At 43.3% G+C, this 12,910-nt stretch overlaps 1 protein-coding gene across 30 annotated transcripts in view; it reads right to left on the reverse strand.

Annotated features, from left to right (window-relative positions):
- LOC114200901 (ATP-dependent DNA helicase Q1-like) overlaps window positions 1–12,910 on the reverse strand; it is a 136,908-nt gene that overhangs the window by 86,709 nt on the left and 37,289 nt on the right. For 5 of the 30 annotated variants that reach the window (XM_088025948.1, XM_088025961.1, XM_088025940.1 and 2 more), the window contains one exon: window positions 8,186–8,279. The exons of the other annotated variants lie outside the window; for them this stretch is intronic. The gene's annotated coding sequence lies outside the window, so the exon portion shown is untranslated. The remainder of the gene's footprint in view (window positions 1–8,185; window positions 8,280–12,910) is intronic. 30 annotated transcript variants of the gene reach the window in all.

The raw sequence follows: 12,910 nt of genomic DNA on the forward strand, positions 1-12,910 counted from the left end.
GGCTCAGGTCATGATCCTGGAGTCCCTGGATCGAGTCCCGCATCGGGCTTCCTGCTCAGCAGGGAGTCTGCTTCTCCCTCTGACCCTCCCCCCTCTCGTGCTCTCTCTTTCTCTCTCAAATAAATAAATAAAATCTTAAAAAAAAAAAAAGAAATGAGTCACCTAGCTCAGTAGTTCACAACCAAGACAATTCCTTCCGTCTTCTCCCTCTCTGGGCTCCAGAAGAGAAGGTGAGCGCACTTCTGCAAACAGTCTCCTCACTGACCACACTGTGTTCTATACTCACCCTGCACCATCTGGGATGTCAGCTGCCAGGGCCTGGAGAATCTGCCCTGCTCTGTGAGCTTGTATTAAAACACTTGGAACTCCCAGGCTGCCTGGGTGGCTCAGTCAATTAAGTGTCTGCCTTTGGCTCAGGTCAGGACTCCAGGGTCCTGGGATCCACTGCATCAAACCCCACATCATGCTCCCTGCTCAGTGGGGAGTCTGCTTGTCCCTCTCCCTCTGCTCCTCCCCCTGCTCACGTGCACCTGCGCTCTCTCTCTCTCTCTCTCTCCCTCTCTCTCTGGCTTTACTCTCTCTCCCAAATAAATAAATAAAATCTTAAAAAAAAACACTTGTAACTCCGTATTAATTTTTCATAAGCAGTTATTCTTAACTTGCTCAAAATATGCCAAATATGTTTTCTGAATGAAGGAAACTTTCGTGTGGTTCCTCTTTCCCCCTCCTCCCCTGCTGCTATTCAAATGGTCCCCTCCATCTGAGAAAGGCTTTTGATGAACAATTTACAGCAATTCTCCAAGAATGAGTAGTGGAGAACAGAGAGAACAAAGTCATGCATCCCCCATTCTCCTCCCTACTCAGGCTTTGGTTTTGAGAGAGTTTTAGGAAAAGTTGTCAGAGGTGTTTAAAGACAGAAAGATCAAATCAAAATTGAAAAGTCTTCTCTATAGATGATCAAAAGGAACCCTTGGGCTCTGGGTCAGCACTTCCATCTACAAATTCATCTAGACTCCTTATTTACCACTCACCAGTTCCAGTGTTATGATTTACCAAAAAGCATGCAAGATAGAAAAGGAGGGTCAAATCTTAACTCATGGAATCTTTCTACACTACAAATGTGATTGAAGTGTCCCCCACCAACCCCCAGGCTTCAAACCCTTCAGTGGTTTCCCACTGCCCTTCCTTCACAATCCTTCCTTCCTTCCTAATCTGACCTGTGCTTATTCCTCCAGCCTCATCCCCTGCCCAGTTCCTGCTCCAGCTGCGAGATTTGAATCTCACCCTGTTCCCCTGCCTCTACTGCCCACTTGGCCCCTTCACTTAGCTACCCCCACTTCTCATTCAGTCCCCAGCTCCGCAGTTGCTTCCCCAGGAAGGCTCCCCTGACCCTTATGTTGCCCTTCCCATGTGCTCTCCTAGCACCCGGCTTCCGCCATGTGCCACTGATCCTAATGTATCCAAATTCCAGGTCAGCTGTTGGCCTCCTCCATCAGACTGTGAGTTAGGGGCTCAATAAATATTTGTTGAACATATGACCAAATTGAAAAGAGAAACCTGAAAGAGCACATAATCCAGAATATCTATATATTGGAATTGAGATACATAATTTGTAGCCAAGCAACCTTTTTAAACCTGGCTCAGGTAAAGATATACCTGGTATTACCTTCCTTGTGGAAGGTGAGCAAAATGCATAGTGGGAAGGGGAAACCAACTGTGATAAAACCTTGACTGCCCATCATTCATGGCAGGTATTAGCCACACTGGGTGATAAAGAATCATTTGCCCTTGAGGACACTTGTTTAAAAAAATATCAGGCTGCCTGTGGTTATAAGGAACCAACCACCCACGCCCAGTTACAGAAGCTAGACTTTTTTGAAGGCATCCTGCCCAGGCCCTATAATCCAGGTAGGATGTTCTAAGGCAGAGGTTCTCACTACAGGAGACAGAGGGAGGCCTAATGAAGACAGCTGGGGACATTTTCAAACTTCAGATCTCTCCCTTGGAGATTCTTGTCCACTAGCCCTGTACTTCCCATGACTGCTCCAAATCACCTGACAAGAAATTGTCCTCGATTTTATTTTATTATTTTTTTCTTTCTAAAGAGAGAGAGAGAGAAACCAAGAAACAGATTATTTATTTACTCATTTGACAGAGAGAAAGAGCCCACAAGCAGGCAGAGCGGCAGGCAGTGGGAGAGGGAGAAGCAGGCTTCCCGCTGAGCAGGGAGCCCGATGCGGGGCTCCATCCCAGGACCCCGGGCCCATGACCTGAGCTGAAGGCAGATGCTCAACCGACTGAGCCACCCAGGCACCTCTGTCCTCAATTTTAAAGGGAAGAGATTCTAAAAGCTTCCTTCACAGGAAGGCAGCACAGTTGAGTCATTAGGAGTAAGGTTCTGCAGGTAGACTGTTCAGATTCAAATCCAACTCAACCTCACAGCTGGTGACTCTGGACAAATTCGTTTACCTCTTGGGGCTTTAGTTGCCACAATAGTCAAATGGGAGTAAAAGTAAATACCTTATAGGATAGTTGTGAGGAGTAAGTGAAATGATGCCTGTAAAGTATGTAGCTCAGTACGTAGCAAACAATACGGACTTAATATCATCTACCTAACACTTCATAATGAAATCTGATCCAATGTCCCCAAACTCTGAGAATCAATTAGTCTTTATAAATGTCTGGCCTCAAAAATCACCCAATAAAACTCAAATCTGTTAGCTAGCCATCATAAGACAATGAAAATAGTTTATTCCATATATTTTGCCTTGAAACACTAAGGACTCCAGCTAGACACCCACATCCATGCTGATGCTAACACGTAGGGGTGCCTAGGCTCACTGAGTTAGAGCAGACATCAAAAAAATGCAAGGCTCAAAGACAATAACAATAATCACAATTAAAATAAGAATAATATCTGTGCCTACAGATGCCTCATCTTATTTCTGGAACAGGCAGTGCTGGGTACTATAGAGGTAAGAGCAACGACCATTATGTCAGAAATGCTGGATGTGAGGCCTGGCCCTTCCATGTGACTATATGAACTTGGGAAATTGGTTCACTCTCTCTAAGCCTCAGTCTCCTCACCCACAAGGACCTCACCTGACCCCCCTCACTGGATCAGCATGAGAATTCAGTGAGGAGATACAAACAATCCCACACTGCTGGTGGGAGCGTCACTGCGGCACCATCCTGAGGCACAATCTCAGTGGAATTAAGAACGCACACACCCTCCCTGCGATCCCTCGCCGAGGTGTACACCCCAAGGAGACTCTCTCCTGAGTCCATAAGGAGCCCATGTGAGCACGTTCCTCACAGGACTGTCTATGGAGGCAGGAAGTGGGAGCTGTGCCGGTGTCTGTTCCTGGAGGAATATATAAGTAAAATGTGCCGTGTGTGCACAATGAAATATGACACGGCAGTCGGAGATAATAAAGCAGATTTACAGAGAGCAAATTGGGTAGATCTCAGAAACTATGTTAGATAGCAAAAGTAAAAACAGGATGAGGTGTACAGCACAATGCCATTCTTTACCTTTAAAAAACAGTGAAAGAAATCTTGCCATTTGCAACAACATGTATGGACCAAAAGGGCATTATGCTAAGTGAAAAAAGTCAGACAAAGACAAATACTCTTATGATTTCGCTTATATGTGAAATCTTAAAAAACAAACAAAAAACAAAAACACAAGCTCATAGATAACAGCGAACAGGTTGGTGGTTGCCAGAGGTGGGGGGAATGGGGGAATGGGGTCAAAAGGTACAAACTTCCAGTTTTAAAATAAGTCATGGGGGTGAAATATATAGCATGGCGACTATGGTTAATAATACTGCATTGTATATTTGAAAGATGTTGAGAGAGTAAACTTAAAATATTCTCATCACAAGAAAAAAAGTTTTTGTAACTATGTATGGTGATGGATGTTAAGTAGTCTCATTATAGTGATCATTTTGCAATGTATACATATATTGAATCATTGTGTTTTACTCCTGAAACTGACATAATATGCATCAATTATACCTCAATAAAAAATAAATTAAAAAAATTAAAACTGAAAGAGCACCACATATTTCAAGGATATACAAATAGCTGTTACAAATGTCATGTCGTTTCTGTGCTCAAAACCTTCCACTGGTTTTCCTTTTTATTCAGAGTAGAAGCCAAAGTCTGCATTTACAATGGCCTACAAAGTCCTACAATATTTGTCACTGACCCAGCTACCTCTCAGCCTCCTGTTTCTCTCTCTTCCACTCATTTCACTCTAGCCACTGGCCTCCTAACCATTCTGGCCTCCTAACATACCAGGCAAGACCCTACCCTAGGGCCTTTGCACTGGCTGCCCCCTCTAACTGTACCACTTCTAGCCCAGATGTTCACAGGGTGGCTCCCTTCACTGCATTTGGTGAAATAGCATGTTTGTAGCACGGCCTTCCTGAATCCCCCACATACAACCGCAGTCCATTCCTAACCACACACAATAGACCCCATCACCCTACTCTTCATTTTTCCACAGCACTTGTCACTATTTAAAGTACTATATGTTTTACTTATTTATTTGTTCATGTTTTGTCTCACTTAATAACAATGTAAGCTCCATGAAAACAGGACTTTTTGTACTGTTTTGCTCCTGGCTATATTCCCCGCACTTGCAACTGTGCCTGACACATAGTCAGCCCTGTATTTGTGGAATGGATGAATGTATCTAAATACACATACAAAGCATGGATTGGAAGAGCATTTGTTAAAGACGCTAAAGCCAGTGCCTCCAGTGAGGAAGGGAAATGAGAATAGAGATAAGGATGAAAGGGGAAAATAAACAGCATTGAAAAGGGGCCTGACAGAAAGCAATGGTGCAAACACACCATGACTGAGGGAGGGACTGACTCCACTCTGTGCACTGCAGGTTCAACACAGGATTGTAGGAGATAATGTTGTGAGAGCACCTCGTACAGAGCTTGATAAATGGCAGGCTCTCAGTAGATTTAACATGAGGGGGAACCAGAATCCTGTAATTGCTAGGATATGGAGAGTGCAAAGAAGGAATACCTGCTAGAAAGAGTGAAGAACAAGACGAACCAGGAGAGATGATGGACTCTGAAAAACAAACTGAGGGTTCTAGAGGGGAGGAGGGTAGGGGGATGGGTTAACCTGGTGATGGGTATTAAAGAGGGCACATTCTGCATGGAGCACTGGGTGTTATGAACAAACAATGAATCATGGAACACTACACCAAAACAAATTATGTAATATATGGTGATTAACATAACAATAAAAAAATTAAAAAAAAAGAGTGAAGAACAGGGAAGATGGGGCACCCCTTTTACTAGTTCTCTCTGAACCCATTTCCTTTTTTCCCAATTCCTCTTTCTCCTTCAGCCCCTCCAACCTTTGGAGGCTCCTGTAGTTGGCACTAAGGATGCTTGTATTGTGTTTCTCTCTGGGGAACCATCCCCAGCCACCTACCTCCCAAAAAAGACACAACAGTGGTTCTTCACATTTGTTGAGTCACAGATGCCTCTGAGGTTGGTCACCTCAAAAAAGGCCATGCACTCTGCTGAAGTCCATCCATGGACCCTAAGCAGGAATCCCAGAGGAGTACCATCTGAATGGCAGGGTCGGAGAGGGGTAATGCTTTAATAATTTCTGTTTCCCCCAACTGTGGTGGTCCTTATGCTCTTCCCACTTATACTGAAGACGAGGGAAAGTGGGCTACAGACAAAGTATGAAGATACCAGAGAAGCAACCCAAAGAACAAAACATCTGGGAATTAAATAGTCATGTTTTATGACTCCAACAGAAGCAAGTAGAACAAACAAATGAACAAGGAAACATAGAGAAGCGAGAGCAAAACGATGATTGGGAATCCTGAGAGAACCTATCACAAATCCAGCTCATAACAACACAGAGAAACATGGTCCTCAAACACCATCTTCAGAAATGCCCTTTCTCCGTGAAATAATCAAGTATTCCAATAGTTTCTATTCAGTCCAGATCTCTGCCCCAGCTATCTGCCCCACCTCAATTCACCCCCTACCCTCAGACCCATCACCTCCTTCCTAACTCAGCTCCTCGCATCTTGACCACCCCTTCCTGGGATGAGCATTTGGCCTGGGTAAGTACCTGCCCTGCCAGGAATGCCATCCTCACTCCTTCTTTCCAGTCCTGATGCTCTAGCTCTTCACCCTGTTCTACAACCTTTCCCCACTATGTCTAGGAAGACTTTCCTAAGCCATCCTGACCGATCTCCACTTCCAACCATCCTCCACTTCCCGCCAGCACTTACAGCCCAACCTGATGCTCACCTGAAACTAATTTTCCCTTTCTGTCTGCCCGTGTCCTGGGTTTGTCACTTAAATTCCTTGATAATCTAAAAGCTTCCAGAGGGCAGAACCAGGATCCATGTACCTTCTCTTTCTTCTGAATTCTATACTCCCACACCCAAGCCTCACTCCTCAGGGCAAGGATGTGTTCATAATTTCACCAAGCAACCAAAAGAGGCATTTAGGACAGAGAAGATGAATATACAGAGATAGGTGTATTGATTGACTGCTATATCTTGAGATTCCTAGAAGTAGGATTTTTTTTTTTTTTTGAAGGAGAGAAAGGACCAAACAGAAGTGTAAACAGGAGACTAGAACATGCACCCTCATGTCTTCCAAGGGCATTTCCTGAGGACATTTCCTAATGAGGGCCTTGGGTCTCTGAACCTCTGTGTAATTAGGAAACAGTCTCTCCCAAAAGAAGTGCTTGCTCAGGGGATGTGTTTAAAGAAATGCAGAGAGGGGCCAAGGAACGCGAAGCCAACTTGTATGAATTCCATAATGTCCCCAGCTTCCCCTTCCCTCCTTCTCCTCCCTGTGTTTCTCTCAGTCTCTGAGCTCCTTTCAAATTCCAAAACAAAAGTTTCATCCCAAGTTTCCCAGAAGAACTCCTGTCAAATGGGACAATCCACTAACTAAATCAAAGTCTGTCTTGCTTTCCCAGCCAGCCCCATCCATCCTCCTTTGTCCTGAAGGTCACTGTGTTCACTCCTCTGTCTCTGAGAAGGGTACTGCCCTCACTCTGGACTTTTCCTTTTCAAAACATTTTTCCAAGGCAGTAAGTTCCATTGGTTCCCGTGGCTGGGTTTTTTTTTTTTTTTTAAAGATTTTATTTATTTGACAGAGAGAGACACAGCGAGAGAGGGAACACAAGCAGAGGGAGTGGGAGAGGGAGAAGCAGGCTTCCCGCTGAGCAGGGAGCCCAATGCGGGGCCCGATCCCAGGATCCTGAGATCATGACCTGAGCCGAAGGCAGACGCTCAACGACTGAGCCACCCAGGCGCCCCTGTGGTTGGGTTTTAATACTCCTGTTAATCAGGAAGCTGGCCTTGTGGCTCCTCCTGAATAGCTTCCAATATAGTTTAGATACAGTTGCTTTGCTAGAAGTCTGACAAAAACTTGAGAGGAAGGCTAATGAGGGTGTTAAATAATTATCTGCAAGTTCTCAAAGTTTCAGAGAAATGGAGTAAACCAAACATTTCCAGAGATAGTATCCATCCTCTGGTATCCAAGCACAGCTCCCTCCTGATCCCAAAGTATAAAAATTCTCTCGTCCTTAAAATTTCCAGACTATGAAAACTCCAGTTTCAATCAAACCAGTGGCCCCCAAACAAACAAGTACAAAGCTTTTTGTTTTTTTTTAAAGATTTATTTATTTATTTTGAGAGAGTGAGAATGAGAGAGAGAGAGAGAGAGAGTGCACATGAGAGGAGGGAGGGCCGGAGGGAGAAGCAGGTTTCTCGCTGAGCAGGGAGCCCGATGCGGGACTCGATCCCGGGACTCCAGGATCATGACCTGGGCCGAAGGCAGTCGCTTAACCAACTGAGCCACTCAGGCGCCCCAAAGCCTTTTGAATAGCTGAACTTCCCCAGAGTTTCCAAACTTCTAAATCAAACAGCCCTGCTACTCCGGTAGGAAGCAGTTAGGAACACAAGAGTAGATCCTTTGAGTTCAGAGCGAGCGCTTGAAGTAGTAGTTAAGTGTGGTGCATGTGTACATCAACACTTCCATAGTGGAAATAGTTCAAAATGCATACAAAAAAGTGAACAGAGCAGAAAACACCATGAACACTGAGGCTGAGTCTCATATTCAAAGGTAGAAGAAATTGGTTAACAAAACCAAATGAAAAAATAGAATGTTCCTACTTTCTCTTTCTCTTTATGCCTTCTCTAGAGGTCTGTCCAGTCATGTTCCTTCATTTATTCATTCAACAAATACACTGGCCCCATTTATTCGGCACTGTGGATAAAGCAAAGAAAAACACAAAAAATGATTCCATTCAAATTTCTTACATTCCTGTAGTAGGAAGCAAACAATAAACAAATAAGTGATAAGGATATATACTGTGTTGGATTTGCAATAGTGCTGCAGAGAAAAGGAAAGCAAGAAAAGGTTAGGAGGTGCTCAGAGTGGGTGTCGTGATTTTAAAATGGGTGGTCCAACCCAGCCTTACCTTCACTCTGTTGTGGAACCATCACCACCATCCATCTCTAGAACTTGTTCATCTTCCTCAGCTGAAACCCTGTACCTATTAAACAGTAGCTCCCCATCTTCCCTCCTGCAGTCGCTGGCAACCACCACTCTATGTCCTGTCTCTATGAATTTGACTAATCAAAGTACCTCAGAGATGTAGAATCATATAATATTATGATTTCACTTGGCATAAGGTCTTCAAGGGTCAACTAGGTTGCAGCAGATTTTAAAATATCCTTCCTCTTTAAGGCTGAATAATATTCTGTTGTGTGTATGTCTCACATCTTGTTTATCTGTTCATCCACTGACAAGCTGAGGGCTGTTGTGGATAATGTCATTATGAATATGGGTTACAAATATCTTTTTGAGTTCCTGCTTTCGATTCCTTCGGATATATACCCAGAAGTGGGATGGCTGGATCATATGGTAAGTGTATACTTAATTTTTTGAGAAATCACCATACTGTTTTCACAGCAGCTGCCCCATTTTACATTCCCACCAGCAATGTGCAAGCGTCCCAATTTCTCCACATCCTCGCTAACACTCGTTGTATTATGTTTATTTAATAGCTACCTAACAGGTGTGAAATGGTACTTAGCTATTTTGGGGGAATAACAAGGAGGCCTGTGGGGCCAGGGCAGAGTGAGTAAGAGGGAAGCAGGAGGGGATAAGGTCAGAGAAAAAGCAGGAAGCGAGATCCTTCAAGTTGGGTGTGAGTGTCACAGTGAGGACTTTGGTTGTTACTCTGGGTGTGATGGAGACACTACAAAAAGTGACTGTTTCACATGAGGCCACCCACGGGAGAGTGACATGATGGATTGCTTTGATTGTAACTACTCACTTTCTAGATTAATTCTAGGCAGAACTCAATCAGTTTAATATCAAACAAAAGTCATTTTAGTATCATTCACTATTTTAGGTTATTCCCACCATTATTGTGGATAATCAAGAGCTGGGATGGAGACAAAGGGTGCTTTTTCTGGATCCTGGTGAAATTAAGGACTGCAAAGAAAAGGGTAGACAGGCTCCTTCCAGGAAGGGGAGAGGAACCGTGTGAATCAGGCATTCAACAAGTGTAGAATTAAATAGATGAATCCAGTCCCAAGCCTGAGATGTCTCAGGAAGAACTGTCAGAAATATCTGACATAGGATCCCCAAAGGGAGGCCTGAAAACACATTTCTGTGAGGCAAAGAGTAGCTCTCATGACCTCACTTCCCCTTGAAAAGAGGAATGAAAGATTCTACATCCAAAGGAGAAGTCCAAGGAGCTATATACTTTCTCAACACAAATAATCTGGAGAGAATGGCTGCCCAACCACCATTTATAAATGTTAGAAAATACACACTTGTGTGTGTTTGTTGCAGGGGGAGATGTAGGGTAGAGAAGGAGAGAATTATGGTGTTGCCCACACTAGGATAGGTGGAGAGACAGAAATGAGTTTTCACAATGACATTCTTAGGATTCAAATGAGGGTTAGGGAAGGGAAGTATAGTAAAATCTGGAAATCTAAAGAACCAATTCCTCTCAGCAAGAATACAGGCCATGTGCTCCTAGCTTCTGTGTGCTGTGTTTCTTTCCAGCTGAGGACCACCTTATTCATCCTCCACTCTCAACATAGTATGATCACCACCCACCCCCAGGGTAAAGAGACTCCACACTTGCCTTATGTCATAATCCCCATCTCATTTCCCTTCTTTGTGGGCTCTTTACATAAGTCCTGGGTTACCTTTAACCTTCAAACATACATAATAAAAATGGAACTAGAATATAGAAGTCTGCTCTTCCTCCTCTCCTCAAGTAGAAAAGTAATAGACCTCAGTGGCAGTGACAGTCTTAGGTCATTCATCCATGTATTCATTCAATAAATCCTAAGCACCTCCTAAATGCCAGTCCTAGTGCTTAATGCTACAGAGAAAACGGGGAGGAAAAAGATGTGTTCCCTGTCAACATGGCACTCATTGTTGTTAAGAATGTTCTTATATAACATTCCTGCTCAAAATGTGTAACTTGAATTTAATGATAAAAATGATCAGTCTACAAAACAACTTTCCAAAGAACATTAACTCTATGAAACAACCGAACTGTGCTGTTCAGAACTGCCAATGTCAGGGATGACAGGATGAGGAACTGTTGTAGATTAAAGCACAATAAATAGACATCATTGTGAGATGCAAGAACCCTGGATTGCATCTGGATCAGGGAGAAACGTGTTACTTAAAAAAATTGGACAATTAATAAACTTAGAATATGGACCATATTTTACACACACACACACACACACACACACACACACACACACACATTGGAGAGAGCAAGCAAATGTGCCAAAATTTTAACAGTTGGTCAATACTGGTGAATAATATTTGGGTGTTAATTATACTATTCTTGCAACTTCTGCAGTTTGGATATTTTTCAAACTAAAAAGGTAGGAGGAAAACAAGAATGTCCCATTAGTAAAGGTTATGGTTTCTCCTTCCCTAAATGCCCTTTATAAACAAGCTTGCCATCACTTTTGGTTGGAACCAAATCCTCACCCAGAATGATCTAGCCCCAGATCACGAACTTTAGATCAGAGGAGCGGATGGGAGGTTACAACATCCCTGTCTTTGACTTATAACTAAAGTTACAAGCAAGCAAAAATGCCTGGCAAGAAACCACAATGTTGGCTTATGTTTGTATTGTTATAAAAAGTCCATACTCTTACTATCATTTTGTGGGACTACCACAAAATAATAAACCAGGGCCCTGACTCTAGAGGCCCTGGGAACATGTGCAGAGGCTGGAGGCAGAGAAAAATGGTATCTGGCAATTTGGGGTACGAGGTATATGTGCAAAATTCAGGGATACATGGAAAGAAGGGCGAAACAGAATCAGAATTTGTTGATGTATAAATAATGCACATATTTTATTTCATTTAACCCCCAGAACAGCCCAAAGAAATAAGTATTATCGTTCCACTTTACACACTGAGAGTTCAGACAACTGTCCCAAACTCATATAGCCAGTAAAAAGAGGAGCTGGAATTTGACCTTGGTTCTTTTTTACTTCAAAGACCATGTTCTTTCTACTACAGCACCCTACCTTCTAAAGAGTCAAGACTCTAGGGCATGGCTAGTAAAGGAGTATTTAAGCCAGTTCTTACCTTTGTGCTCAGGTCACCCTCTGCTGATGTCTTCCCTTTCCTCCCGAATAGATACTGATGGGCCAGAGCTAAAGTACTGGAATCTTAAATCTGAGTCTTCACCTAAACATTATCTTATTAGAATCCAAACATAATCAGGACCAAAATGTTTCCAGACTATCCTTTTAAATGCCAAGAAATATTCCAAAGCACACCCATATCTACGTCAATAGTTCCCAGATATGATTTTACAGGTAATTGTAATTCCTGCTCATGACTTTTACCCATCTCCTTTTGCTTGGCTTTTAGTTGAAATATAGGGAAATAGATCTCTAGATGCCAAACATAAGTCACTGTCCTGATACTTTTTTCATCATCCTATTTTTTTCATCATTCTATTCCAAATCTTTTCTAGTCACTACCTCATTCTTTTTTTTTTTTATTCATGAGAGACAGAGGGGGAGAGGGGGAGAGGGAGAGAGAGAGAGAGAGAGAGAAGGAGAGGGAGAAGCAGGCTCCCAAGGAGCAGGGAGCCCGATGCGGGACTCGATCCCAGGACCCTGGGATCATGACCTGAGCCAAAGGCAGACGCTTAACCATCTGAGCCACCCAGGCGCCCTAGTCACTACCTCATTCTTAAGAAGAAAAAACCCCATGTTCATGCAGTTATGGAGTGCTAGAAAAGAAAATGAAACTTTGATTCTCATTGTGGAAAGGAAGATGGGGGTGGGGAAGAGACATTTTCTAAAATGGGAGCCCAATGGCAGGAAGATTGTTGCAATTTCCCTGACAACTTAAATATCTCCAGTTTGGGCTTCTCAAACCTCAGTCATCACCCATGACTTCCTGATGCTGCCAACGCGCACCATTAGGAAACACCTGTCCCAAAGGACATCCCCAGATGTAACAAAGGAGGGTAGGAAGGCAGATGGTGCCGGTTTAACAAGGATAGTTTAACAAAACATCTTTTTAAGCTTCCTAATTCCCTTGGCCCTTTGCTCCCTAGACTTGGCTGCCAATCAAGAGCAGACTGGGAATGCTTGCCAGATAATGGCAATGTTCTCTATATCCTTAACCCAGAAAAACCAGTGCCAGAAAAATGTCAGCTGGACAGCCACTCCAAAATATGATAAATTCCTTTTCAGAGCTAAAATAGCAGAGCAATGCTGGTAATAGGACTTCAGCCATGTAAGACTGACCATTCTGGCTTGGTTGTTATTTGCAACCAGAGACATGACCTAGTAGAATACATAAAATGGACATTGGTGTTTCCCA

Source organism: Eumetopias jubatus, unplaced genomic scaffold (assembly GCF_037043125.1).
Source record: "Eumetopias jubatus isolate StellerSeaLion01/CBP00866 unplaced genomic scaffold, mEumJub1_p1.0 scaffold_8, whole genome shotgun sequence".
In the NCBI taxonomy this organism is placed as follows: Eukaryota; Metazoa; Chordata; class Mammalia; order Carnivora; family Otariidae; genus Eumetopias; species Eumetopias jubatus.